Here is a 25,895-nt window from a genome sequence, read left to right as displayed (position 1 = left end):
GAGAGGAGAAGAGAGAGAAAATGAATGGGGAAGGGGCAGAGAGAGAGAGAGAGAGGAGAGGAAAGAGAATCTTAACCAGGCTTTGTGCTCAGCATGGAGCACAAAGCAGGGCTAGATCTCACCACCATGAGATCACCACCTGAGCTGAAATCAAGAGTTGGACGCTTAACCGACTGCACCACCCAGGTACCCCCATATTGCCTTTTAGATAATTTACAGTATGTTCTGGAGATGTAAATTGAAAAGTTAAAAAAAAAAAACAACACTTCTCTATTTCTCTCTGGCTTGCCCACCATACAAACCTATTTCAGTCTTATTTTACTAGCTCACCAACCTACAGCACTCATGACTTCCCTGATACATGACAATTGAATTTAGGATAAGAGTTTACATTTTTATATTTTCATATGATTTATAATCTGCCTAATTTCAAAAAGGATTTGGGGCAGCAAGAGTAAATGACCCTGGGAGTTACACTGATATTTTTACTCTTCATTTGGTCCATAGTTTAGACTGCATACATTTCCATAATTCTGAGCAACGATCATATCTGGGTGACCTTTATCCAGGGTAAAATTCACAGAATTGCAGGAGGTGGAAAATGAGTTCTTCAGTATTTACAAAATCACCAAAGGCACATCTGAATGAGTTAAGTATTCTGCCCAGTGTCTGTAATGGTTCTATTAATTATATTGTTTTGTACTTTAGACACGTTTCCTGTTGGGGGTGAAAGGAGAAGATGAAAAGATTTAAAGTATCCCTTGGATTGCTGTGTGACTTTGGGCAAAACACTGACCACTCTGAGCTCTAGATTCTACATCTGTTAAATGGGGATAATAAACTAACAGCATCTTTATGATGGGGTTGTTGTGAGGAGCAAATGAGATAATGTATACGTAAGAGCTTAGGAAACAGTAAGTCACTATGTATTATGCAGTCAGTGTGGGTGAATGCTTTATTTACTTCAATCTCAGCTTCATACACTGAGAGAGACCAGGCCCTAGCTCTCGGGGATGCTCTGTGAAAAGTGCCTCATTGTGTTTAGGCTTTATTTATTGAATGCATTTGAATGAGCGATCATTCTAAGAGCAGAGAGTCATTCAATTTGATCTCACAATGGGGTGATGGGTGAGGCTGGAAACTACATTCTCAAATGCATTATCCAGAACACAGGAAACAAAACCACTTTTTAAAAGTGACTCATCTTTAATATCTCATAGCAGTTTTGAAATACTTCATTCATTCATTTTTATAGCAAACTCTTAATTGAGAATGTCATAAACCGCTTTGCAGAGAGAGGCAATCATGACCTGGGAAATTAAGTGGAGTAATTTACAAATAGGCTTTTGTTGGGCTGGAGGTTTTAGCTTATTCACAGCTTGCCTTTAGGTTATCTTAGCAACACACACTCCCCTTTCCCCACCCTGTTGGCAGTATCTATTTTGGGTGCCCAATATGCGCTGAAAATGAAACCAAACAGTTTCCTATATGTTGCTTTTTCCTGGCCTGCATTACAAAGTCCTTCTGACCCATTATTCTCAAAAACAAACACTGATCACTGTCATTGTTCTTTAAGACCCTTCATCTTTTCACCTCATCTATTGTCTATCCAACTTTCTTTCTCTGTGGGTCATATAAATAATATTGCGAATGAATGAACTCTGGGCTCATTTCCAACCAACCTTGACCTATGTCCAGGGCGAGTTCCCTCTTTTCTTATTTCTTTACAACTGGGAGTCTCCATAATTTGGCACTTGAGAAAATATATCATTTTTTTCTTACTTTAAAAAATATCTTGTTCCTCCTCCTCCTCAACCCAATTCTATGACAACTTATGTGAAAAATGCAGACTTCCAAGTCTGATACACTTGGATGAAACCCCTAGTTCTGCCATTTACGAGTTGGGTCACCTGGGATGATAATAATTACTTCATAGGGTTGTTGGAAAAGATGAAAAAAAAAGATAACTCATATGAAGCATAAAGCACATAATATGAGTTCATTAAATCTTACTCAAAGATGAATTCACTGATTCCTCTCTAGACAAAGCTTCCTCTTTAAGGAGAGGAGGAAGAGAAAGATCTCTCTCTCTCTCTCTCTCTCTCTGTCTTCTTTGTAACCAAGGATGCATTGCCCCAACTTTCCCACCCACAAACTCTTAACCTTTTACTGTTGAAGATCCTGTGAACTTTCACCTAATTTCAGTCTTGCAGCTTTATCAAATGTTCATTGGTTTCAGTTCATTCTTTTTAACAAACATTGATATCTCCTGTTATGTGCCACGTATTGTGCTTAATGTGATCAAGAAAATGTTAAATACAAAATTCCTGCCTGCAGATTAGCGAAATACTTTTTAAAGCCATGGATTCATACGGTACTCCTCCCACTCTCCCTTTCCCATATACATATGCTGTCTTAAAAATTAAGCTTGGGGAAAGGGGGAAGAAAGTATCCATGAAGAGAACCCAGTGGACTACAGCTTTCTAGGTCACTTTCAACAGGCTGAACATCTACGATACAGTTTGTGCAAGGTACAAGCCATACCCTACATTTCATCCTATGGGTATTGTGCGTATTTCTGTGCTTAGTCACTATGTCTTACTTAAAAATTATTTGAGCTTTCTTGCTCTTACTTTATTAGGTATTGATTCAGCATTTTAACTCATAATTTGCAGTTTTCTGATTTTATGTATCCACATGCAATCCATTTGATCTTAAAACAATTGCTTCAAAAGCAATATTTATCTAGCTTAACAGTATTAATAGTCCTCTGCCAAAGATTCCTGACCAATTTATCTTTTTAAAAGACAGAATATTTATATAATTTTTAACTAGGTTAGAGCAGTTTATTTATTTAAATGATGGGTAAAGTAAAAAATAAAAATAAAAAAGACTGCATTGGTGATGCCAAAACTCAGTAAGTGCCCATCTCTTTCCACCTGAAGCAACAAATAGCCAACAGGTTATCATTGATTTTGGTAGATTCATAGAATTTCCAAGTTGAGAAATAATATCTAGTCACCTATTACTCAAATTGTGGTCCATAGGCCAATGACATCATCAGAACTTGGGAGCTTGTTCAGAATGCAACAAAATCAGAACATGTATTTTAACAGAATCCTCAGATGATCCGTAAACCACTCAAAGTTAAAATTGACGTTCCATTTTAAACCACCTCCTCCCTTTATTTAAGAGATGAGAAAGATCGAACTCAGAGTTAGTGCAGGCTAGGGCCTGCACTCCAAGTTCAGAGTTCTCTTTTGTACTCAGGGCTGCCTCAGTGGCTTTCTCACTGTTAACAGTAGAAGTAAGAGGCTACTGCCCAGCTGTTCACTATAGGTTTCCTTTTATCTTAGTTTCCTGGCTGATGTGTGGTGGTCTAGAAAAATAAATTTCAAGATTAGAGAATGACTTTCCCTTTCACCCTGATTTTTCTTGTGCAGGAGGCCATTTGGCTTATCATCCTATATTGCATAAGCCTCCTAAATAACAATGAACCCTTAATGAGGCCAGAACCCTTTTTATTATCATTAACGTTTGTCAGCACCTATGATAGGAATTTTACCACCTGACATTCTTTCCCCAACTCACAGGTTATGATTGTGTAGTAGATCTCCACTCATATAAGGAGGATTGAAAAGGCTGAGCCAAACCCTGTTAACAAAACAGTCCCCTGAAGGGCTATAATATTGCTCAGTGGTAATATCATCCCTATGCATTTTATCTTGTACATGAAATCTGGGCTAATTATCATTTTCTCATACAGTACATTTTAGACCATTGTGTTTTTGTGTCCCTGCCTAGTTCATTAAGCAGGGTTTTACAGCTCCTCCAGTAACAGGATTGCTATTGACACTTTCATTAGACCCATAATTCAAATGCTTGTCTGCCTTCCAAATGGAAGCCTCTCAGTCCAGAACCACAATCTGGCCACCGACCGTATGTTGGCTTTTAGAACTGTCATAAACTCATCATCACATTCAAGTTCTTGAAGGGTCAAAATCTGCTTTCTTGGTGAACTGTCTCCATCCAACAAACAGTCAACGTGTTCTCCAAGAATAGTCAGCCAAGCTTTTTCTGTCGCTCTCTGAAAACTCTTCCAGACAGTTCTTAGTATAGTGCAACTATGACACAAATAATCGTTGCCTATATTTAAATAATTCCCTGCTTCATTCATTCATTCTGTTATTTTACCATTTTAGATCAATATACCCATCATTACAGCAGATGTTGTAATGACTTAAAGATAAATAAGATGGTCTCTGCCTTGGAGTATCTTATAGTCTAATAGATGTGTGTAAGTGGAATGTGAACATTTTCACCACCAGGTTGTAAGCAATTGGAATGACTATAATTGTAGATTGCTGTGCTCTAACTAATGGCTGTTATCAACTGTTTTCTCATCAATGGTTCAAATGGAAATAGCATCAACAAGCCTAGGCTTGTCCACAGACATGATTCCGATGGGCAACAGGGACAAAGTAGGGCTGGATCAGAGATAGTCAGTGCTCTGGTGATCATGAAAAGTGGTCTTTGTTTTTTTATTAGTGTTTTGTTTTTCTCTTTGACAAGGTTCAAGAAAAGGTTCAATGCAAATATTTGATCTAACTGACAATAAAGCTTTTTAGGAGAGCCTACTAGACAAGGAAAATTTCTCTTTTAATGTTTGCAGAAGTAACTTATCTTGGCCCTTTGTGAAGAAGCAGGAAATCTGAACAGACCTATGTAGCTTCAGTGTGCAGTTGAGGTTTTCAACCTTTACAAGTTGCTTTTAGCTATTTATTTGAACATATAATTGTAGACCATATATTTCAAGGTACAGTTAATTGTGTTTGATTTAAAAGGCTGCTGTATGGATACTTTGCTTTTGTTTTATGACCAATCAAATCACAAAACAAAAAACAAACAAAAAAACTTACCTGTGGGTAGTTTTTACCTTCATTGTATCTTTGCCTTTGAAAGAGAGGAAGAAATGGAAAATACGAGAGTATGGTCTTGTACCGTATCTTCGCATGCTTTTTTTTTAGTTCTTAGCCTTACCTAAGTATACACATTCAATTACCTCCTCTGACCAAACCCATGTCTGGACTCCAGAAAAAGAAGGGCTCCCTGCTGGAATGGACTCACACCACTAAGCAGAAGAAGGATGTAAATCTGGTGTCTGTTGCCGATCAGGATAATGTGGCTCCATTTTGCAGTAATACTGCTGTGGTGTTGGAAAATGACTTCAGCATTTTTCCCAGTGCATTTCATTCCACTGCATGTGCCTTCAGAAACATGCCCGATCGCGTGATGGAGGTCAACAACAATGTAGGGTTTAGAAATTGTTGCTTAGAAATCACACTCACTTAAATACCTGAATCTGTCCATCAGCCATGCCATAGCTTATTCCAAGCTTGTGCAGAAGAGTGATTTGCAGTCTCCTTGCTTTTCATTTCAAGTAGCATCACTCACTTTAAGTCAGATATTCAGGCCTCTTCAGAAGCCTCCAGGGTGAAGGACAAGTAAGAAGAAGCTTATCAAATCTTTCACAACTGGGGCCAACTGTATCTATTGCATCGAATTTGTTACCTCTTTCTCTGATATTTTATTTTAAAATCACACATTCTTCCTTTCATGTGACAAATAATGAGGATTTTGCCACATAATTTCACAATCCCGATGGTTCTTTTTTGGTTCTACACATTTAATTGGTCACTCCCCAGGTTAAAAGCTGGGCCAAAATGACTGGGGTTAAGGGAGAGGATCTAATATTTGTTTTTGTAAGTTCTTCCCTTTGCGTTATCTTCCCTCATCTTTTATCTTTTATAAGCTCAGGTTGCATAACTAAATTCTGGGTTTTTTTTTTCTTTTTCACTCACAAGGATTTACCAATTTGGGCTTCTTCCAGCGCTAAAAACCGATTACAAATATGAAACAGATTTTACTACTGGACTTGAATACCATATTAAAAACAAGAAGATCGTCAAAATAATTGAAAAAGATCCTCACCAAAGAATAGATGCAATGTGAATGGCAAGATATCAAGGAGGTAAGAGGTAAATTTCTTAATAAAAACATGTTTGTCATGTGGTCAGGTGTATACCAATTATGACTCTAGGCTAAAGGTAGCATTCTTTCTCAGTTAAGGGTCAGAGAGGGGAGGATCATTTCTAATCAAAAAAACATACTGGATAATCCAGTTTCCTTTTTTTCTGGGTCTGTCCATCTAACTATTAATTATAGAAATATTGCACAATGCTAGATTCTTTCTAAGGACATCATTTTAGAGGAGCGGTATGCTTAGTACAGGAAACATCCTCCGCAAAAAAACACTCTCAGAGACATTTACCAATTTCTTGTGCTTCATCTTGAAAGCACATCTTGAAAACCCATCTCCAGGATGACAAGGTAGCAAATCAGAGGCATAGGGCAATAAAGCTCTTAAACCTTGTTGATCTTGATGTTGGAAGAAAGGACATTCAATCCCCCAAAACCAAAGGGCAGGAGATGGGTGGGAGGGTACCTGAGGTGGGCATGTGAAAGATTCTACTGAACAAGAATGTAACATGAGGATTTGAGGAGGTGGTGGAAATGATTTTTGAAAGGAATAATGGAGATTGAACAGTGAGTATGTGAGCTCCCAGAGTGTGCTATTTGATAGGCTCAGGGTATTAGAAAATGAGAGAACGTATGAAATGTTAATAGTAATTGCTGTGCACTGCATTCTTGGATCTCCATTCTCCTCAATGAATGAGTAAAGGGTGGTATCCCCCAATTTTAAATAAAATGTCACTTTGGGTCTGAACACATGGCTGCAGCCTTTATTTCACTCAGAAAGCAAATATTCAACTGGGCACCTTGGCAATGAGATTTCTTTTAAAATAAATACTAGTGTCTTCTCAGTGCCCAAGCCTCAGCCTAAGTACCAGGTTTCCAGTTTTCTTCATGCGGCCAAGTTTGTAAAGAGCAAATGTTAGAAGAAAGTGTCAGCTTTAGCACTGGTGGAACTAGTTCAGTAACTAGGTGACTGAACCCAAGTCAGTCATCCGAGGTAATGCTGTGCACTAGTTGTGAACAGGACAGGACTTTGGAGTCATACAGATTTTGCACAAGTTACTTGATATTCATTAGGCATTGTTTCCCATATCTATAAATCTGTAATGCCGGGCATTAAAAGAATCTCCCTCATCGGGCTTTTTAATGGCATAATGTATGTGAAGCTTCACAGTGAAGAGTTCAATAACTACCAGCCAGTTATAGTTGTTACTGCTCTCAGGGTGGTGTCCTCAGTTTCCTCATCTTCAACATGGAAGGATCAGATAAAAAATTTTTCTCTATGCTCCTTTCTAGTTCTAAAAATCATTTCTGTAATTCCTCGGTGAGGTGCACCAACCACGAGAAACAGGTAATGTCAACGAGACAGCTCTTTTGCCTTGAATCTCTTAGAAATATTTGACTTCTTTTAAAGTGCCCCATCCTTGGAGGCACCTGGGTGGCTCAGTCGGTTGAGCATCCGACTTCAGCTCAGGTCATGAGCTGGCAGTTCTGAGTTCAAGCCCCACATTGGGCTCGCTGTTGTTAGCGCGGAGCCTGCTTTGGATCTTCTGTCCCTGGCTCTCTGCCCCTCCCCAACTTGCCGTCTCTCAAAAATAAACATTAAAAAAAATAAATATCTTAAAAAAATAAAACGCCCTATCCTTGAGAGGGCCCAAAATTTCATTTAACGTGTGCTTTACCAACGTGTACACTTGTATACCTGTGCTGCTTGTACACTTTCTGAATAGGAAGAAAAGAGATACAGTTCTTCTCTTTCCATCTATAAACTAAACTATACCTGAAGCATTTGTGATTTACCCTATATGCATGGAGAAGTCGTTCTGCTTTTCCCTAGGAACATAGGTAGCCACCAAAATGTATTTTCCTTTTCCTTTTTTTTTCCCTCCTCCTCTTCTTCCTTTTTAAAAAGATACTAAAACCCTAGTTCTTCTGCAATATGAAATAGTCTCAGAGACTTTTGAGCTATTTTTTTTCTTTTTACTTGATTTTTTGTTGTTAGAATCTGGCCCACGGAAATGTAATACTGATAGACTTGTTGACTGGCCCTAGAATATATCACAGTCCCCAAATACATGAAATTAAAAAAAAAAAAGAAAAAAGAAATCAACATTGTTCTGAAAGGAAGGTAGTTAAAATTCAGAAAGAGAGATTCTTTAATTAACTTAATAAAATTACTAATGGAAGCATTTTAACTGCTAAATTTAATTTACTTGTCAAGATATCAGGCTACAAAGAGGAGGGAAGAGTAGGAACTCTGCTTTCCATTATGATGTACTCTATTATAGAATAAATTTGCTTAAAATGAAATATATCACCAAAAGCCATCAATGACATCTTAATTTGGAACAGCCAGTTGAAAAGTAATTAGACTATGAAGCAATCAGTTCTAGTAAATCAGTGTTTCCCTTTACATAAACATACTTTTTTTTTCTTTTCTTTCTTTCTTTTTTTTTTTTTTATTCTATTTATATACAGGAAAGACTTTCAGGTAGTAAGCAGGCAAAGATGCTGATTCTTTTGGCTGTCGGTGTTTTTACTTTACATTACCAAGCTGTCAAAACAAAATGTTTTATGATGGGTTTAAAAAATGTATAAGCATCTGATTTGATTTAATGTTTATATTTATATGTTGAACTGAGGAGAGTTTGCTTATCATAGGGGTTTAAAAGATTTACATTTGTCTGCTTCTTACTTCCAAAATGCTTTCCAGATCCACAGGCAGCCCTGACACCTTACTTCAATGAATGAGGCTCAGTCAAAAACCAGAGAGGAGCCTTGCCTCTCCCTGTAGGGTCCCTCCTAAGTTATATAAACAAAGGTGGAAAATGTGGTTGCTAATGATACATGGATGGGGAGGGAGGTGGGAGTGGTTAAAATTATCCTTGTGTTCTGTGTCTGACAGTTCACCATTAATAATTTCTCAAAATGTAACTGGCCTTCCTAGCAGTGTGTTTGTTTATTATTATGAAAAGCTAATAAGGGGGATGGGTGAAACAAAAAATAGTCTAGATTTCATCTGATTTTGAAAAGTTAACCTGATTTAGCTGAGGCATCAAGAATCCCAGTATCCAACTCATTTCTATTAGGAAGATCTTTTGTATCTCTGTCTTTTCTGATCACCTTGGTAAACCTCTGAAGAAGACATTTTCAACTTCAATTTACAGACATAGAAATGGAGGCCCAGAGAGGTTAAGTGACTCGTGGAGATCGCAGAGGTAGTTAATGGAAGAGTGGGGGCTACAACAAGGCTTCTAGGCTCCTGATACTCTTTCCACAACATCTGCTTCTGATGATGGAATCCCATCTGTTATATATGGAGGGGAAGAGGTGTGAGAAAAAAATAACTAGATGAGATATCAATCACTCGGCAAAATATTTATGAAGGACTTCATTCAGATATTAGGGGAGTCACCATTGTCACCAGCCCTGAAACATCAGAGGCAATGATGAATTATGCCAAAGAGAGCATTAGCTCAGAAGATAGAGAGTACCTTGCAATGTCATGCTTGTGTTAGTGTGTATTACTCTCTAGTGGGAGAGAATGGCATGAGAGAGGAAAATAAAGGACAGTTTTTAGTGAGGAAAATAAGCTACACCTTGTTATGAAAGGAGAAATGTGGGGAAGCCTGTGAAACACAGTTCCAGGATGTGCCAGCATGCAAATCACTTAGCAGTATGCAAATGACCTCACCCTTATAGAGTAAATCATTTCCATTCTCTCCACTGCCTCTTTAGAAATGTGATCATTGATAACAGCACTACAAGGTACTATTCCTAGTTGAAAAACACATTGGGAGGAAATCTAGTATGTATGATACAATGAGATTATTAGCATTCATAATTGTAGATAGGTGTGAAGTAGCCTAAGACAATGTAGTCTAAGCGCAAAACAGACCTCTGCTGCCTGTAGCAGTGAGAGAACTGAACAGAGCACAGGGCTGCAGGCACCCTGCTTCCAGAATTCTAGTTAAAATACAGTTTGTCATCACCAGTGGCTGCTCAAGATTCGTATATAACAGGACAATTGCCCTGGGAGTGGCGAAGGTAAGAACTATATGAAAATAGACAGAACAACTTAAAGTTAGCAAAGAAGGATAAGGAGAGCAAAAGTGGGAAATGAGATATTGCTAGTAAGAGACATTGGATGGAGTAAGGAGGTCTTTTATAAATGTATCAAGGAAAAAAAGTGATCCTCAAGAGAAAAAAGACCAGTGAATAAATGAGAAGAGGAGGGTGTGAAATTAATGATGGCTGAGATATTGACCTCCTGCTTTCAGTCAGTTTTTAAGAGAAAAATGAGAAGAAAATTTGGACAGCTGGAAGGCAATAATGACTTTTAAAAATAGGTATCGACAAAGAGGATGAGGGGAAATTTAGAAAAAAATTAAACATTGTGGCATATACAGATTGTAAGCTTCAGATAATATGCTTCCCAGGGAATTAGATTTCCTGCCTACTAACTAGGCACAGATATGGAAGAAGAACAATACAACTAAAAAAATGTCAGAAATTCCTCAAAACAAATGTGTTTCATATAACAATAGAATAATGATGGGGCTGGCTGGCGGAGCAAACACAGGATAGACCCTCTTAGTGTTGTGTAAATTTTGGACGTACTTGGTTATGCCTATGTGGCAATTGCAATTTTTAAAAATTTAGGGAAAATTTTCTCTTTTATTTAGCAAGTAAGGAAGTAACCTCAATAACCCATGTTAGCTACTGTGTATTATGTACAAGAGATACTGTCATTGTCCCACAGGAGAAAATTGGGAAATGATGCAGTTCCTAAAACATTACTGAAAATGTTGATTAAATATGTACACGAAATTGGAAAATTCAGAGTGCAATGAAAAAAAAGGATCTGAAAGAAAGTTTCAGATCCTAATAAAAATTTTAAGGCTAAATCCTTAATATCCAACTAATTCTTGGGAAGCTACTAGATACTTGGGAATAATCATTTAGGGAAGTTTTTGTTGATATTAGGTAATGCATTTTTGTAAGATAAAGATACAACTGCTAGTATTGGAGTTTTAAAGAGAGTAATTTATTGGAAGTGCATTCATTTTTATAAGTTTTTATTTATTTTTATTTTTTAATGTTTGTTTTGAGAGGGAGAGAAAGCATGCAAGCAAGGGAGGGACAGAGAGAGAGAGAGAAAGACTCTGAAGCAGGCTCTGTGCTGTCAGCACAGAACCCTACACGAGGCTCCACCCCAGGAACTGTGAGATCATGACCTGAGCCAAAATGAGTGAGCCACCCAAGCACCCCTTTAAAGGTTTATTTTTAAGCAATCTCTATACCCAACATGGGGCTTGAACTCACAATCCTGAAATCAGGAGTTGCATGTTCTACTCGCTGAGCCAACCATGGATGTGCATTCTTTTTTTTTTTTTAATTTTTTTTTAACGTTTATTTATTTTTGAGACAGAGAGAGACACAGCATGAACGGGGGAGGGGCAGAGAGAGAGGGAGACACAGAATCGGAAGCAAGCTCCAGGCTCTGAGCTGTCAGCACAGAGCCCGACGCGGGGCTCGAACTCGCGGACCGCAAGATCATGACCTGAGCTGAAGTCGGACGCTTAACCGACTGAGCCACCCAGGAGCCCGGATGTGCATTCTTAAGGGAAGATTGTGTCTTGGAATATTTGCCCCTAAACAGTTTCCTTGGCAGTCCTACATATGGGCTTAGTTGACAGACTGTAGTCATTGGCTTCTTGGTTTCTCTCATTTTCAATGTCTTTTTTTCTCTTTCCCTCTTGCTCTTCAATAACTAGAATCTGAGATTCGTGGTATACCATGCCACTGATGCACTATATCCATACTCTACAAGAACTCTGCAGCACCTACCTTCAAGCTGTTTACAGTCATAAGTCAAATGTAGTTTACTATCAAGTCAGTACCACAGTGAGGAAGTGTAGAGGAGTTTGAAATCATATGCAAAGGGATGTGGCAGAGAAAAGGCTTGACTTCCTCCCTGAAGTTTACATGGAATTTAGACACATTGGCACCAAGTGGGGAGAGAGAACATTCCAGAGTCTGCAGCAGTTAGAGCAAAGGTCTAGACTGAAGTGCATCTGCACAAGGGGGTGGGAAATAGATCTTTTCTGGTGGAGCAGATTCTTAAAGGGCAGCAGATGCAGCTGTGATGTGGTAGGACTGTTTGTAATCTGAAGACCTGGACACAAATCACTGCTCTTTTGGAAAAGTCATTTTATCTCTCTAAATCTCATAGTCTCAATTTGTAAAATAAGAGCCATATTCTCCCACAAGGCTACCCTGCTGGGTGCCAGCCAATAGTAGAGTCATGGGTTTAAAGCAGCTATATGATCAGCTTCTTGCTTTTTACCCAATGTTCTGCTTTGCTTATGCTGGCATTCTGTTCCTCAACAGTTACTTTGTGCCTAAAAGGCATTTGACTCCTGGTGTATTACAGTTAAGCCATTTACTTTTGCTAATTTATGGTTTCATATTCCTTCCAAGATTTTTAAGCAGTTTCAATGTTTTCTATTAATTTTTGATATTTTATTATAATGATTCCCAAGTGGGATGGGAGGGAGATAGCCCACTTCCCCATTGGATTATGACTGTGAAGTTAAGGCAGAGAACTTATGCTGAAAAAAAGAGGAGATTCCACTCCATCTATAGAATGTTGGAGACTCTGGGGGTGCCTGGGTGGCGCAGTCGGTTGAACGTCTGACTTCAGCTCAGGTCATGATCTTGCAGTTTGTGAGTTCGAGCCCCACGTCAGGCCCTGTGCTGACAGCTCGGTGCCTGGAGCCTGCTTCGGATTATGTGTCTCCTTCTTTCTCTGCCCTTCCCTCACTCACACTCTTTCTCTCATTTGAATATAAATAAACATTTTAAAAAATTAAAAAAAAAAAAGAATGTTGGAGACTGATGACTAGAATAGTGGCAGATTGTGAGTGCAAAATGGGTGTACATAGCTGATTATTTTACATAAATCAGACCCTAAATCCAATAAAGAACCCAGTCCTCATCATTGAAAGTGGTTTCTGAGTACTACTGAAGAAGGGAAAGAGGGGTAGAGAAAGGAAAAGGAAGAAAGATAGAAAGTAAAAGAAAAGAGGGAAAATAACAAAGAAAAACACATAGGAAATGACATTTTTTAAGAATTCATTTTGAAGCTATGTTGTATCACTTGGGTATAATTACCGACAGATGAAAAAGATCTTTATTTCACTTTTCATGTTTTTCTGTTCCTCTTCTCTACATTCCTCTATTTACAACAACCTCACCCTTCTCTATTGCAAGAAAAAGTGAAAAGTGTTGGTCCATTTTTTGTTGTTGTTTTCATTGGTAGTTTTAGTAAAATCATTATACATAGAAAATTCTTTTTTAAATCCTTGGTTTCTTAATTTCTGTACTCTAGAACTTAGTCCCAAACTCTCAGGAAATCAAAGTAGTTTAATAAGTCAATGTACATATAGACAGAACTGACAACGCCTGACTAAAATCCTAGGTACTAATGGGGCGCCTGGGTGGCGCAGTCGGTTAAGCGTCCGACTTCAGCCAGGTCACGATCTCACGGTCCGTGAGTTCGAGCCCCGCGTCAGGCTCTGGGCTGATGGCTCAGAGCCTGGAGCCTGTTTCCGATTCTGTGTCTCCCTCTCTCTCTGTCCCTCCCCCGTTCATGCTCTGTCTCTCTCTGTCCCAAAAATAAATAAACGTTGAAAAAAAAAAAAAAGTTTAAAATCCTAGGTACTAATAAGTAACAGATAATGGTAAAAAAGATATTCCTCTTAGTTGGAATAAATGCTATTAGTTATAGTTATTTTCTCATGTGGCTACCATACAGTGTTTTAAAAGGTTACTTCCATATTTCAGACAATTGGACCTAACTTATGGCTCAGAAGACATTAAAAATAAAATTGTGTATGATTCAGTAAACAATAAATATGAGGAATGCTACAAACTGAAACTTGTAAGAGTCAGCCAAAGCTATACTCAGAGGTGAAGTAATAGCATTAAATATTTCATTTCCTTGGGGAAATATAGGATAATTACGAATGAATTAAAGAAGACCTCTGGAAATTAAATATAAAGCTATGAGGAAATAAGTAACGAAGATAATAGTAAAAGAATCTACTAAAAATAGTAGAAGTGATTAATCATCTCTAGGTATTAGCAAAACTATTTTATTTATATAACAATGCAATGTTTATACTTATCAGAAAAATTAAAATATATTATCATATAATATATTTATAATGTAATAATATATTACTTATTAATTTATTTTGTAAATAATTTTATTAATTGACAAAACCTTGTCAGTTTTAATAAAGGGGGGAGCCACAAATGAAATTAGAAATGGGAGCATGGATTTTTAAAATAGATTCAGGGACAATAAAAATCGTAAGAGAGTTGTGCAAAGTTATGTTCCAATGAGTTTGAAAATCTCAATGAAACGAAACTATTTTGGAAAAATATAAATTACCAAAAATGTTTAAGAATAATTGAAAAGAAAGAATTAAAGCAGTGGCCAAAAATGAAACTAAATAACTAACCAGCTAAATACAATTTTCAACAGTTAGTGTATTAAAAGTGATTAGTGTATTTCAAGTATTAGTACTAAAACAAATCCTGGGAACTTCAAAGCCCAATTAATTTTAAATTAATACTAAATGTAGAAAAATATTAAAAACTACCTAATTTTATGATACTAGTGTTACTCTGATACCAAAATAGAGAAAGGTAGTAATATAATACAATAAAAAAATTTATGGACCTCTCCCACTTGTAAATATAGGTACAAAAAATGAAACAAAGTGATTCAACAGTTTGTAATATGAATGGTCTTTTCATCATGGTGTGGTGGGTAGGCTCAGTGTTCATTTCAGAAGGAGGTGAGGCGGTCATTGCATTTTTTATTTTTTATCAGAAGAGGACTCAGTCTTGGAAAAGTGGCAGGCAGGTGGAGTAGCCTCATCAACGCTGTGACCAAGTTGAAGATCACAGAAACAATTAGAATGTGTCTTCAGGAAATGATTTGATTCTGCATATATTTGCTTCAATACAGGGACTGGGGTTAAAGTCATGAAGCAGTCAAACTTTATTTTTTGTTGCTTCTACTATTTTTAAAGTCAATGTTTACTTCACAGAACAATTATAAATCAGTGTTCTGTATTAAATCTCCAATATAAACAGTCCATGTGGTGGGCACTGCATGCAGTTCAAAGAGGTCAAAGTAATTGTTAGTTGTCATAAACCTCATGTAAGGTGGGCACCTCCATTGTACTTGTTAGTGATCTGGTTCCTTCTCTTTCCACTGCGTAATACCCATTTCAAAGATCTATTTCCCTCTCCTCCTCCCCTTCTCCTTTCACTCATCTCTACTTCCCTCTCCTTTTCCTTCTCCCTCTCTCTGTCCCTCTCTGTCTCCCTCTCTCTCTCTCCTTTCCTTCCCCACCCCCATGTCTCTGATTCTTTGTATTTTGGGGGGAATTTGGCAAGCAGAGCCTTTGTCAAGAGAAACCTGAATGGCACCCTCTTGCAGAGGAAAAAGCTGCCTTTAAGTGCCATTCTTAATTTATGGGTAAGAGCTGCTACTGTACCTGTGTGAGGTTCCCACGAGAATTTCACTAAATGTGTCTCTGCCAATACCAATGACCGAAAGAGACCTTCCATTAACTTCTGAATTAGCCAAATGGGACAGAGCTTAATCTAATATGTGTTATTTCATTTTCTAGGTTACTTGTTTTAAAGGAAATAAAGTATACTCATAGGCTGTCTAAAACTGTCCTGGGAGATGTGCATGGAAGGACTCCATCTAAACAGTATTGGCTTCTGTGAAAGCTGGGTGCATGCCTGAGGGCCCAATTTAGCTTGGTGGATGCCTTTCTCACAGTAGGCAAAGCAAACCCCTAATTCCAAAGAGCTCTGAGAGAAATTACACATTCGTGAAAATGATGAGCGCTTGTGCTGAAGTTTTAAGATGCTGTAATAAAGGAGCTTTTTCCTGTCTTGATACCTCCACCAATGCCTATCTGACTTCTGCGTGGAAGTGGCCTTCCTCCCAGTAACTGTGATCTCTCCTCTTTGGCCTGGTACGACAGTGCTATGAACAGTCTAGCCGTCATCAGAAGCAGATTGGAAACTGCTTCTGAAACCTCAGAATTCAGACTGGCTTCTGAGGAGGTGGAGTGGTATAGTGGAAAGAGAACCAAACCCACTGCCTGTAGACTGAATTTCTTTCTCAGCTGAGCCCATAACAGCTGAGTGACCTTGAACATAAGTCCCCTGGGCCTCAGTATCTTTATCTATCAGATAGGGTTAATAATATTTGCTCTGCCCATTTTCCATGATTATTTTATTGATCAAATGAGATAATGAATATAAAAGTGTTTGCAAACTACAAAGCTCCTATAGAAATTTAAATTATTTTTAGTGTGATATGGCATATGGAATGGTCCAACAGGTTTCTGAGATCTTGTAGGTATCTTGGCAATGTCTTCTTGACTGTCTAGGATTTTCATGAAAGCAAAATTTGCTAAACAGAGCTAGATGCATGCAGCTCTCTCTCTTTTTATAGCCCTCCTTCCCAACTGCCAACCCTATTCATGGGACTTAGGAATGTGCCAAGGTTAGAAGACTCAGACATGGGGTGTGAGCCATAACTTCTAAATCAGTTCTGGAAGGATGCCAGACCATCAGTTTAGAAAAGTGATTTGAGTGTCTTCCTGAGGACAAAGAATTACTTAGAGAGTGTATCTTTCAAGAACATGTTATTGAAACTTGGAAAAAAAGAGTTTTAAAACATGAGAACACTAGTATTAAAGGCACTCTAAACCAATTACAGCATATTTACTTGGATTTCAATGGGCGGGATACCCTTTTCATTATTTGCAAGCTTCAAGAACATTAGAAACACTTCACTGAAGACAATGTAATATCCAAATCTGAAGTAGGCTGTTGTTTGTCCATTTAATCTACTTTCTTGCTTTTACCTTCTTCATGAAGGCAGAAGAGCACTTATATGTTTTTGGAATGCACAATGTACCCTGAGTAGGCAGTGTACTTTTGGATAGTTAGCACCCTTTGTCCCCTGAAAAAAAAAAAAAAAAACAAAAAACAAAAACGTATTATATCCTCCTTACCCTACCCTGTAGTTGCTGTGTTGGAATAGGAGCCATGATAGGGACAGGTTTAGACCCCTAAGCCCTTAGCGCAGAAAGGCCTTGTCATTTCCAAGCGCTTAAAGATCATTCTGCATGCTTCAGGGAGTTTCCTTGGGGCCATGGATGATAGATGGGGATAAAAGGCATAGAAGCCTGAGGGAGACTTATGTTCAGAGGTGCCCAGTATTTTAAAGATTTGTTATCCACAAGGCATTGACTACCTTCAGGTAATGTGAGGGCCTTCCACAGTTTAGTACCCTTTAGCCAGATGATGGTCATTGAACGGAGAAAGAATATCTACATTTTTTTCCTGATTGCTTCTCTGTATGGGTTTGAAGTGAGTTTGGGGACCCTAAAGTGCACTGGTGAATCGCTGCATATCATCAACTGTGGCCCTTTTCTTCATGCCAACTGAAAAGGCCCAGTCTATACAGGCTTTTCTTTGGATCTTGTTTTTCTCTCACTTCTCTGGGGTAGAGGACTCTCCCACTTAGAAGGGCCTTGACAATCTGTCCTGCCAAACAGTGGCTTGTGGTGCCTGCCTATTTTATGCCAACTTCCCAAGCCTTACATGCTTCAGTGGTACCCAGGTCCTGCTTCAGTTTGGATGGACCCATCCTAAGCATCAGCACTTGACTCCGAGTCTTTTGACAGTAGGACTTCTGGGTCCCACCTGCTGGAGTAGCTCCCAAGAGACCACAGCCAGAGTGAGGGGGCCTCTGCCAAGGTTTCTGAGGCTTCCTTCCCTCTTGGCTCTCTTCTTCTCACTGACCACCTGGTCAGCATTTGATTCCTCCCTCTGTTGTCACTATCTCTGTGACTTTAAGCCAATTACGTCATGCCCCTCCAGAGAGATAACTCCCCACCTTCTTAGGCAGGGAAGGATAACTGCCATCACACTCAGATTCCCTAATTAAGTCATTATAATAATGACTTAAGCACACAGTAAGGTCAAAAGTCCAAGTTGGTTCGTAGTCAATAGCAGGATGTTGTTTCACAAAATCATTCAAAGACCTCAGCTAATGGTAACTCTGCTCTTGGCAACATGTAGTTTCCAAGGCCACAAAGTCATAAGGGTTCTAGTCTAGAAAAGAAGAAAAGGCACATGGGGAGCCCGTACCCTCTTAAAGGTGGTGGTCCAGAGTGGCACACATCACTTCTCAGCCTAGAGCATTGACAGATACTACCCATAAAGCCATGCGAGGGGCAGGGTGGCTGAGAAAGCCATATCTCAGTAAGAGCTCTGAAGTGTGGAAGGAGAACAGGAAGGAGGACATTTTGGTGCACAGCTCCCTCTGCAACACACAGCATGTCTGGCTAGGTTTCCTAGGTTACTATTATATGTAGTTGTAGCGAGCATGGGCTACTTTTCAATTTTCTTCTGCCACTTACTAGTTTCATGATGATGAATAAGTAACTAAACAGGCTGCGCTTCAATTTACTCATCTTTAAATGGAGAGAACTTAATACTTACCTGGTAGGATTATTGTGAGGACTGAATGAGTTAATTCTCACAGGGCTTAGGAGAGAACAAGGTGCCTATAATCACTCAATACATGTTAGTCCTTCAGTCAACCTTCTGTGAGTTCCTGTTAAGATTCAAGATTGAGGCTTATGGTAGAATGGGGCATTTATACTCTTTGTGATGACTTGTGAAACAGGGTGTTTCTGTACTTCATAATGGCTTAGTAATAGCAATGCCCTTTCCCTAAGGTCATAAACAATCTAAAATTCTAAATGCAGATTCCAAGTAAGAGACAGAGAGAGGGAGGGAAGAAAAGAAGGGTAGAAGGAGCAAGACAGACAGACTCCCCGTTGGCCTGACTGAGCCATACTTGAAACTTCCCTGCAATGGGAACTTTCTACCCAGGCTTCATTTGTTCCCCTTCATAAGGTCAGACCTGCACTCGGGTCTGAAGGCTCTCCCTGCCTTCTCCAACTCCCTCTCCTTCTGCCTCCTCCCCTACTAAACTTCTCCCACATTTAATTCCATTTTTGCATCTGCTTCTCAGAAAAGCCAAATAACACACTAAGTATTTCACATATATGTACTCAACATAAAAAAAAGCTCTCCCCAGTTATCCTTATGCAAACCCCAAGAAACTCTCTCTCCAGTTTTGTGTAACATTACTCAATAGAACATTTCATTTATGCCAACATTTCATTTATGTAGGCAGTGGCTAGTTTCCTATAACAGGGCTACCTTCTTCAGGGTACAGCCTGGGGAACATGTACAAAGAAGACAAAAAATCCTGTCCTACTGCTGGACATAATGCTTTTGGACCTTAAAGCATGCTGGCTTGGAACAGACAGTGCCTGCCACAGGGCCACAGAGGGATTGCATGGTGGCGAGGTGCACCTGCCGGCTCCTCTGTGGCAGCGTGTTTTGAGCAACTGTGAGTGAGCATCTGCCTGGCACTGTGACAGGTGCTAGGACTACCTAGACAAAGGCCCACTCCCTGCCCTCACAGGGCTCACAGGCTGGCTGTGGGCGGACAGTTCAACAGGTAGTTGCAATTTCTCTTGTTGGGTGCTAGGTGAGAATAAATTCTGGGTGCTGAAGAACTATAGGAGAGGGCCATTTACGAAGGAGGGAGTCAGGGTGGGTGTCCTTGGGCAGGTGAAAGCTGGGCTGTGGGCTCCTCGGTTTTGACCAGAGGCTGAAGGGAGATGAAAAGCAGATGGTGTCCAGACTGGAGGGCATGACAGAGTGGGGAACATCCAGTCAGAACATCCAGTCAGCCTGGAGGGTGGGCTGGAACCAGATTTAGTGCTCTATGGGGAGAACTGTAAAAACAACTGTAATATAGTGTGATGGATGCCATCATAGGGCCTTAGAGACAACAAGGCTATTGTCACCAGAGGAAGGGAGGTGTGCTGAGAGTCTTTTAAGACCCTGATATCGGAAGGGCTTGATGGAAATTACAAAAAATGGAGAAATATTAAAAACATATTTTTCAACTTTCAGTTAGCCACCTCTTGGTGGCTCAGTTTGCTGCTTTCTGTAAAAAGTAATATTTCCTTTTATTTGTTCTGAAATTCTATTCATTAAGCTTCAGGGGATGGGGTGTAGTATGGAGTATGTGACCAGACACTTAATAGTAACATCCTGAACATGAACTTTGTTAATAATTTCATATACAATCAATCCTTTAAAAAATCATGAATTTTGTCATGCTTTCCTTTAGGCTTTATCATTATATAGTGAAGAGCCCTGCTTCTTTATCTCTCCCTTTTGTGTTCTTCCCCTCTTCTTTTTCCTCATCTCTTCTGCCTACTTGGTCATCTTCTACTCAGTCAAGCTGTGAACAGATGGTTTCCAGCTTTGGGGCCCCCTGAAGGTATGAGAAGCTCTTTGCTCTGTCTGTGATTCCCTCATGCCAGCCAAGGTAACCACATTTGACCATCACCCTCTGAACACTTGGCTTTCAGTGGAACCCTGGGCTATGTGCAGATATGACTCTGAATAGCATCCCAGCTGCTGTATGGACACAGCACCCCTCCCTCTCTCACCATTTCTGAGAACAGTTGGCCCCCATCCCAGTTCTGGAAAATGTTCTGTAGTACGTGGGTCCATGGAGCAGCTTAGAGTTCCTAGTTGGCTATTCCTACCTAATGATGCTATGTGCGTTTCTGGCTCCTTCCTCATTTGGCCTTTTGGGTAAGCTGACCCGGAAGTACTGTTAAAGGTCCCCTGTAGGAGCTTGCTGCTGGGCTCAGATCTTTGGAGTAAACCGACCTCACTAGACAAACCCAGAATATGAAAATCTCTGTTTATCTGTCAAAACCCAGAGTCTTCAGTGACATGCTTTTAAAATAGCATGCACCTTATGTATAAAAATATTATTCCATTTCTACCTAGCTTTCCCAGGAATGCATGTATTATGTAAAATAAGACACACCTGTGTAGTTTCCCAAGGCTCCGGGTCCTGTTGCTTCTACTGCTGCTCCATTCTTCCGCTACTGAAAATAAACGTGTGAAAGGCTTGCCACACACCGGGATATTTTATTTTAAGCTAATTGGACACAAATAATTTTAATTTGGGTTATGATCCAAGTGAAGCTGCAAGTGAACTCCTATTTTAAGCCAAATCCATCTCTCTAAGTGACCCCACCAGATTTTTTTCTGCCATTGAAGAGCGTGCTCCTTCTCACCCTTTTAGATTCTGCTAGCACAGATATTCTTTAAAAAACAGGTAGGCTTCTCCGGGCTATGTGGTTCTTCTTTGTCTGCCTGGTGCTGTTGAAGGGCAAAGGGCATTTGAAAGCATTGGTCTTCACATAATGCTACCACCTTGCTCTTAGCTCCTTCCATCACCACATGAAAGTTGCCGTGAAAAAACACACATCAAAGAACGAGTCCCATTGAAAAGGCGAGTGCTGCCTGCTGAGCTGGCATTCAGAGCCAGGGCTTTTGTTTCAGTGGTGACTCTGACTCTCCTCCACCGAGTTTCCTGTTAACTCTGGTGCGGGTTCTGACTCTCTCTTGATGATATTGGAGTGTGTGTTTGTGGCACTCACTTTTAATCAGTGCATTTGAGTTTCTGAAGTAAGAACTTCTTTCTCCAGCAGGTTGAAACTTTTGAATGGAAACATCATGTTTGGCTAGATTTGAACTTAGTCCAGTGATACGGTTTTAAATCTGGGTCCCCAAATTTAACGCACATTTCGGGAAGAGAGATTTTCCTTTCTTATTTTCTTTCTTCTTTTTCCCCTTTATCGATGGTTTGATAAGTATGCTCATCTTTTGGAGGGAGAGATGCTTCCTTGAGAAGGGTTTATGTGGGGACTATGGCAAGAGGCAGTGTGTCTGGCTCTTTGCATCCAACTTGGTTCTTCCTGCTTTGCCCCCTCCCCTCCTCACCACTCTATCTGCAGAGTGTGAGGGATGAAGTCTCTGGCTGAGCCACCGATCTGCAACCAGTGGGCATCTGCTGCTAGTTCAGAAGGTTAGGCTGAGGTGGGCATTACATTACACACAGAGACTTACAAGTCTCTGAAAATGTCATAGATATCTCTTATCAGATTGCCCAGCCAGCCACAGGTGGTTAGCGAGATGCTCTTCTGCTATATCTTTGCTAATGGGCCATCATCTGTCCCTTTTCAGGGTTCCATACCACCATTTACTTAAGTGGCAGCCAGAACCCGCATTAGATGCAGTTATGAACTAGACAAAGCTGGCCTTCCCAGACTTGTCCGTGGTCCTCTTTTGCTCTTCTCTGTACTCTATCCCATTGTCCTTCAGACCTTTCTTACTCTGCAAACAAGTTCATATAGTCAATAATATTGTAATAGCTTTGTATGGTGGCAGATGGTAACTATACTTATCATGGTGGGTATTTGGTAATGTATATAAATGTTGACTCTTCATGTTGTACACCTGAAACTAATATAACACGGTGTGTCAACTATGCTTCAATTAAAATTTAAAAAAAAACCCAAGTTTTCAGTTTTAGAGCTTTGTGGAGTTGAGTGCGGAACTTAGCTTGTCCACTGCTTTCCACAGTTGATCTACATAGAGCCTTTTCCTGGCTCCCAATCTCTACCCTGTGCTCCAAGCAGAGCATTGCTTCCATTCTTAAGCATTTTTATCTACTAAACAGTAATGAAGAATTAAAGGTTGACTTAGGGAAAGAATACTGCTAGAATGCTTCTGAAATTCACCAGTTCTATTCCAACACTGTCATTTGATAAATGAGGAAAATGATTTCCAGGATGGTTATAATTCTTGACATAGTTAGTCTGGTGGCAGAAACAGAATTAAAAACCAGATTTCCTAAAGTCATCCTCCTGTCTTTTCTTTTATATCACCCTGTGCAAAAATATTTTTGACCCTTGGGGCTTTTACATTTTGAAAAGAGTTAGAATTTAAGTTCATGTTTGAAAGAATTTATCAAACCCTGTAAGTAAGCTTTAGGCATAAGCCATCAGATGGAGAATTTGTGTGCTCATATGTGCAATGACAGCTTCAGGATTCTCCTGGAGACTGAAATTACAAAGTATAGGGTGGCCTCTTGCTCTGTCCCCAAGTGGTGGCATCCCAGGTGCTTCCTCTACCTTTCTGCAGCAGGAATCACAAGCATTTGCTACCTAGTTGCAGTGCCTCTGTTCCATGAGAATTTTAAATCAGAAGCAGCTTCTGTCTGCGGTGATTATTATGCCTCATGAGAAGATTCAGGAGCATGCTCCTGAATGAGTATGAGAGAACATGAAGTCCTCCAGAAAATCTGAAGTCAGCTCCACCATATCAGATTGTACCAAGTATATGCAAACCCTCTCTGAGAGTTCCACAAAAATGTCCATTTAAAACTCACTTCTTATATCTGGATTTCTTCCCTCACCAATTCTTCACAAACATTAATTCCTTAGCGATATCTCCATGAAACAGTGTATGTCCACTCTTGGATAACAGTTCTAAGAATAGTTAATTTCTACCTCTGGAAAAAAAAATATCATTATAATGTAAACTGGATTTGCAGCCTACCTTCTAGAAAGACATGTGGCTTTCTTGAGAAATAGACGAGTTCCTTTGAAATTTTTGTTGCTATTCTTAAGGTGTCTTGTGCACAAAATGATCTTTCCATACATTCATATAATGCTCAATTAATATATAAAGCATTATAAAATACATTATTTTGTCAGATTCTCAAAACGAATCAGCCAAGTAGGTAAAGCAGTTGGAGTCAGGATGTTGAGTTAGAAAGGTGGAACCATTTTTCAGGATGGGAACCCGAGTCTATATTAATAAACTTTCACATTTTGGGAAGCGGTCCCCTGCTGGAAAACTGAATTGCCACAGTTAAGTGAAAGCTGTAATTAATGCACTACTCGTACTGTTCAGCAGGAGGCAATAGAGTTAAAGTTGGCTTTCCATTTTCTACATAATTTTTAAGCAGCGCAACCTTCCCCCAGTACCTTTCTCTCATACTCAGGTATCATTTCCCTCCACTTCAACCCTATCTTCCTTATGCTCCTGACCTCCCACTTTATTAAATCTTGATTTTGAAGTGGAAGGATGGAACTGATGCTGATGTGTAAATTTTACCTGATGTTCTGCTATCTTCATTCATTCATTCAAAAAATATTTAATCAGCTTCTATGATGTGCTAGATACTAGAGAGCAGTGTGGAGATATTACACTGAACAAAACAGATACAATTCCTGCCTTCATGGAGCTTGCATTCCTGGGGTAAAGGCAAATGTTCTATCACTCAAGGGTTTCGCTTGCAAGCAATCCATTTTAAAATCGGTTAACTAAAGCAAAAAAGAAATTTATAATTGCTCCGGAATCAATAGGAAGCTTAATAGCAAGTTCAGGTTCTGAAATGGGCAAGACCTAAATGTAGCTAGGCAGCAGGGCAACAGAGACGAAGTTCTTCTGGAATAGTCTTGGTAATGCATGCTGCTGTCACCAGTGTGTTAGACGCTTGGTGCTAATGCAGTCCCATTCTCAAGGTCGCTCTGAGTGATTTCTCAACTATTTCTGTGTCTTTCTTTTACTTCCTTAAGATTTAAAATCTTGAGTTGGAATGTTATATTGTCTGAGCCTACTCTTTAGCTGCTAGCCATGTAGAAAGGGATCTCTGAACTCCTCGTACCTGCAGTGGGAGGCAAAGCTCATCCTTTCAACAACACACACTTGTTATTCTACCTCAAGCATTATATTCTTTTGCAATTGTGAAGGGCAATGTGAATCATGATAAGAAGTTTTAAATATTATACTAAGTGCAACAGGAAGCCACTGAAGTGCTTTAAGATAGAAAGTGATAGGTGTCAGTTTACATTAGAAAAAGAAACTTCTATGGCATTTTTGAAAGCCCCAAACAGGAACTTGACAGCAATATACTTCCCACAGACATTGGAAAACTAGCTTTTAATTATTTATATTTGACTTATTGTTAATTATTATCATTATTATTATTATTATTTTAGAGAGAGAGTGGGAAGAGGGGAGAGAGAGAGGGAAGGAGAGAATCTTAAGCAGGCTCCATGCCCAGCACAGATCCTGATGTGGAACTCGATCTCATGGACCCTGAGATCATGACCTGAGCTGAAATCAAGAGTTGGACACTTACCCAACTGAGCCACCCAGGTGCTCCTATAATTATAATTGTTAGAGTAATATATGTATGTTATATTACTTTAGAGTAAGTAATGCTAGATGCTGTAACAATGCCCAACTCTTAGTGGCTTATTTTATTTCTTATTCACATAAAGTCCAATGCAAGTGTTGCTAGTTACCAAGTGGTCTTCAATATGGTCCTTCAGGGACCAAGGTTCCTTCTATCTGGTGGAACCACCATTCATTTCAGCCTTGGATTCTTTTGCTGGAACCTCAGCATATGGCCAGGAGTCAGGGAAAGAGAGGGAGTAAAGGATCATGTGATAATGTTTTCTAAGCCAGGCCTAGAAATGCTTCTATTACTTCCTCTCATATTCCATTGGCTGGTACTCAGTCACATGGCCATTCAACAGCAAAGGATCCTGGGAAGTATAGTCTGTGTGTCCAGGAAGTGTAGGGAACAGGTTTTTTTTTTTTTTTTTTTTTTAATTTTTTTTTCAACGTTTTTTATTTATTTTTGGGACAGAGAGAGACAGAGCATGAACGGGGGAGGGGCAGAGAGAGAGGGAGACACAGAATCGGAAACAGGCTCCAGGCTCCGAGCCATCAGCCCAGAGCCTGACGCGGGGCTCGAACTCACGGACCGCGAGATCGTG

At 39.5% G+C, this 25,895-nt stretch overlaps 2 long non-coding RNA genes across 3 annotated transcripts in view; one reads left to right on the top strand and one right to left on the bottom strand.

Annotated features, from left to right (window-relative positions):
• The window catches only part of LOC131485063 (uncharacterized), a 240,984-nt gene that overhangs the window by 21,523 nt on the left and 193,566 nt on the right, over window positions 1-25,895 (top strand). For both annotated transcript variants that reach the window (XR_009248610.1, XR_009248609.1), the window contains exon 2: window positions 5,865-6,031. This is a non-coding gene — a long non-coding RNA (uncharacterized LOC131485063). The remainder of the gene's footprint in view (window positions 1-5,864; window positions 6,032-25,895) is intronic.
• Window positions 8,482-18,816, bottom strand: LOC131485064 (uncharacterized). The gene is made up of 3 exons (XR_009248612.1): window positions 18,652-18,816; window positions 14,839-14,994; window positions 8,482-8,590 (listed from the first exon to the last, which is right to left on the bottom strand). It is a non-coding gene; the product is annotated as an uncharacterized LOC131485064 (long non-coding RNA).

The sequence above is a fragment of the Neofelis nebulosa genome, chromosome 9 (genome assembly GCF_028018385.1).
Source record: "Neofelis nebulosa isolate mNeoNeb1 chromosome 9, mNeoNeb1.pri, whole genome shotgun sequence".
Lineage (NCBI taxonomy): Eukaryota > Metazoa > Chordata > Mammalia > Carnivora > Felidae > Neofelis > Neofelis nebulosa.
This window is presented reverse-complemented; position numbering and strand designations above follow the sequence as displayed.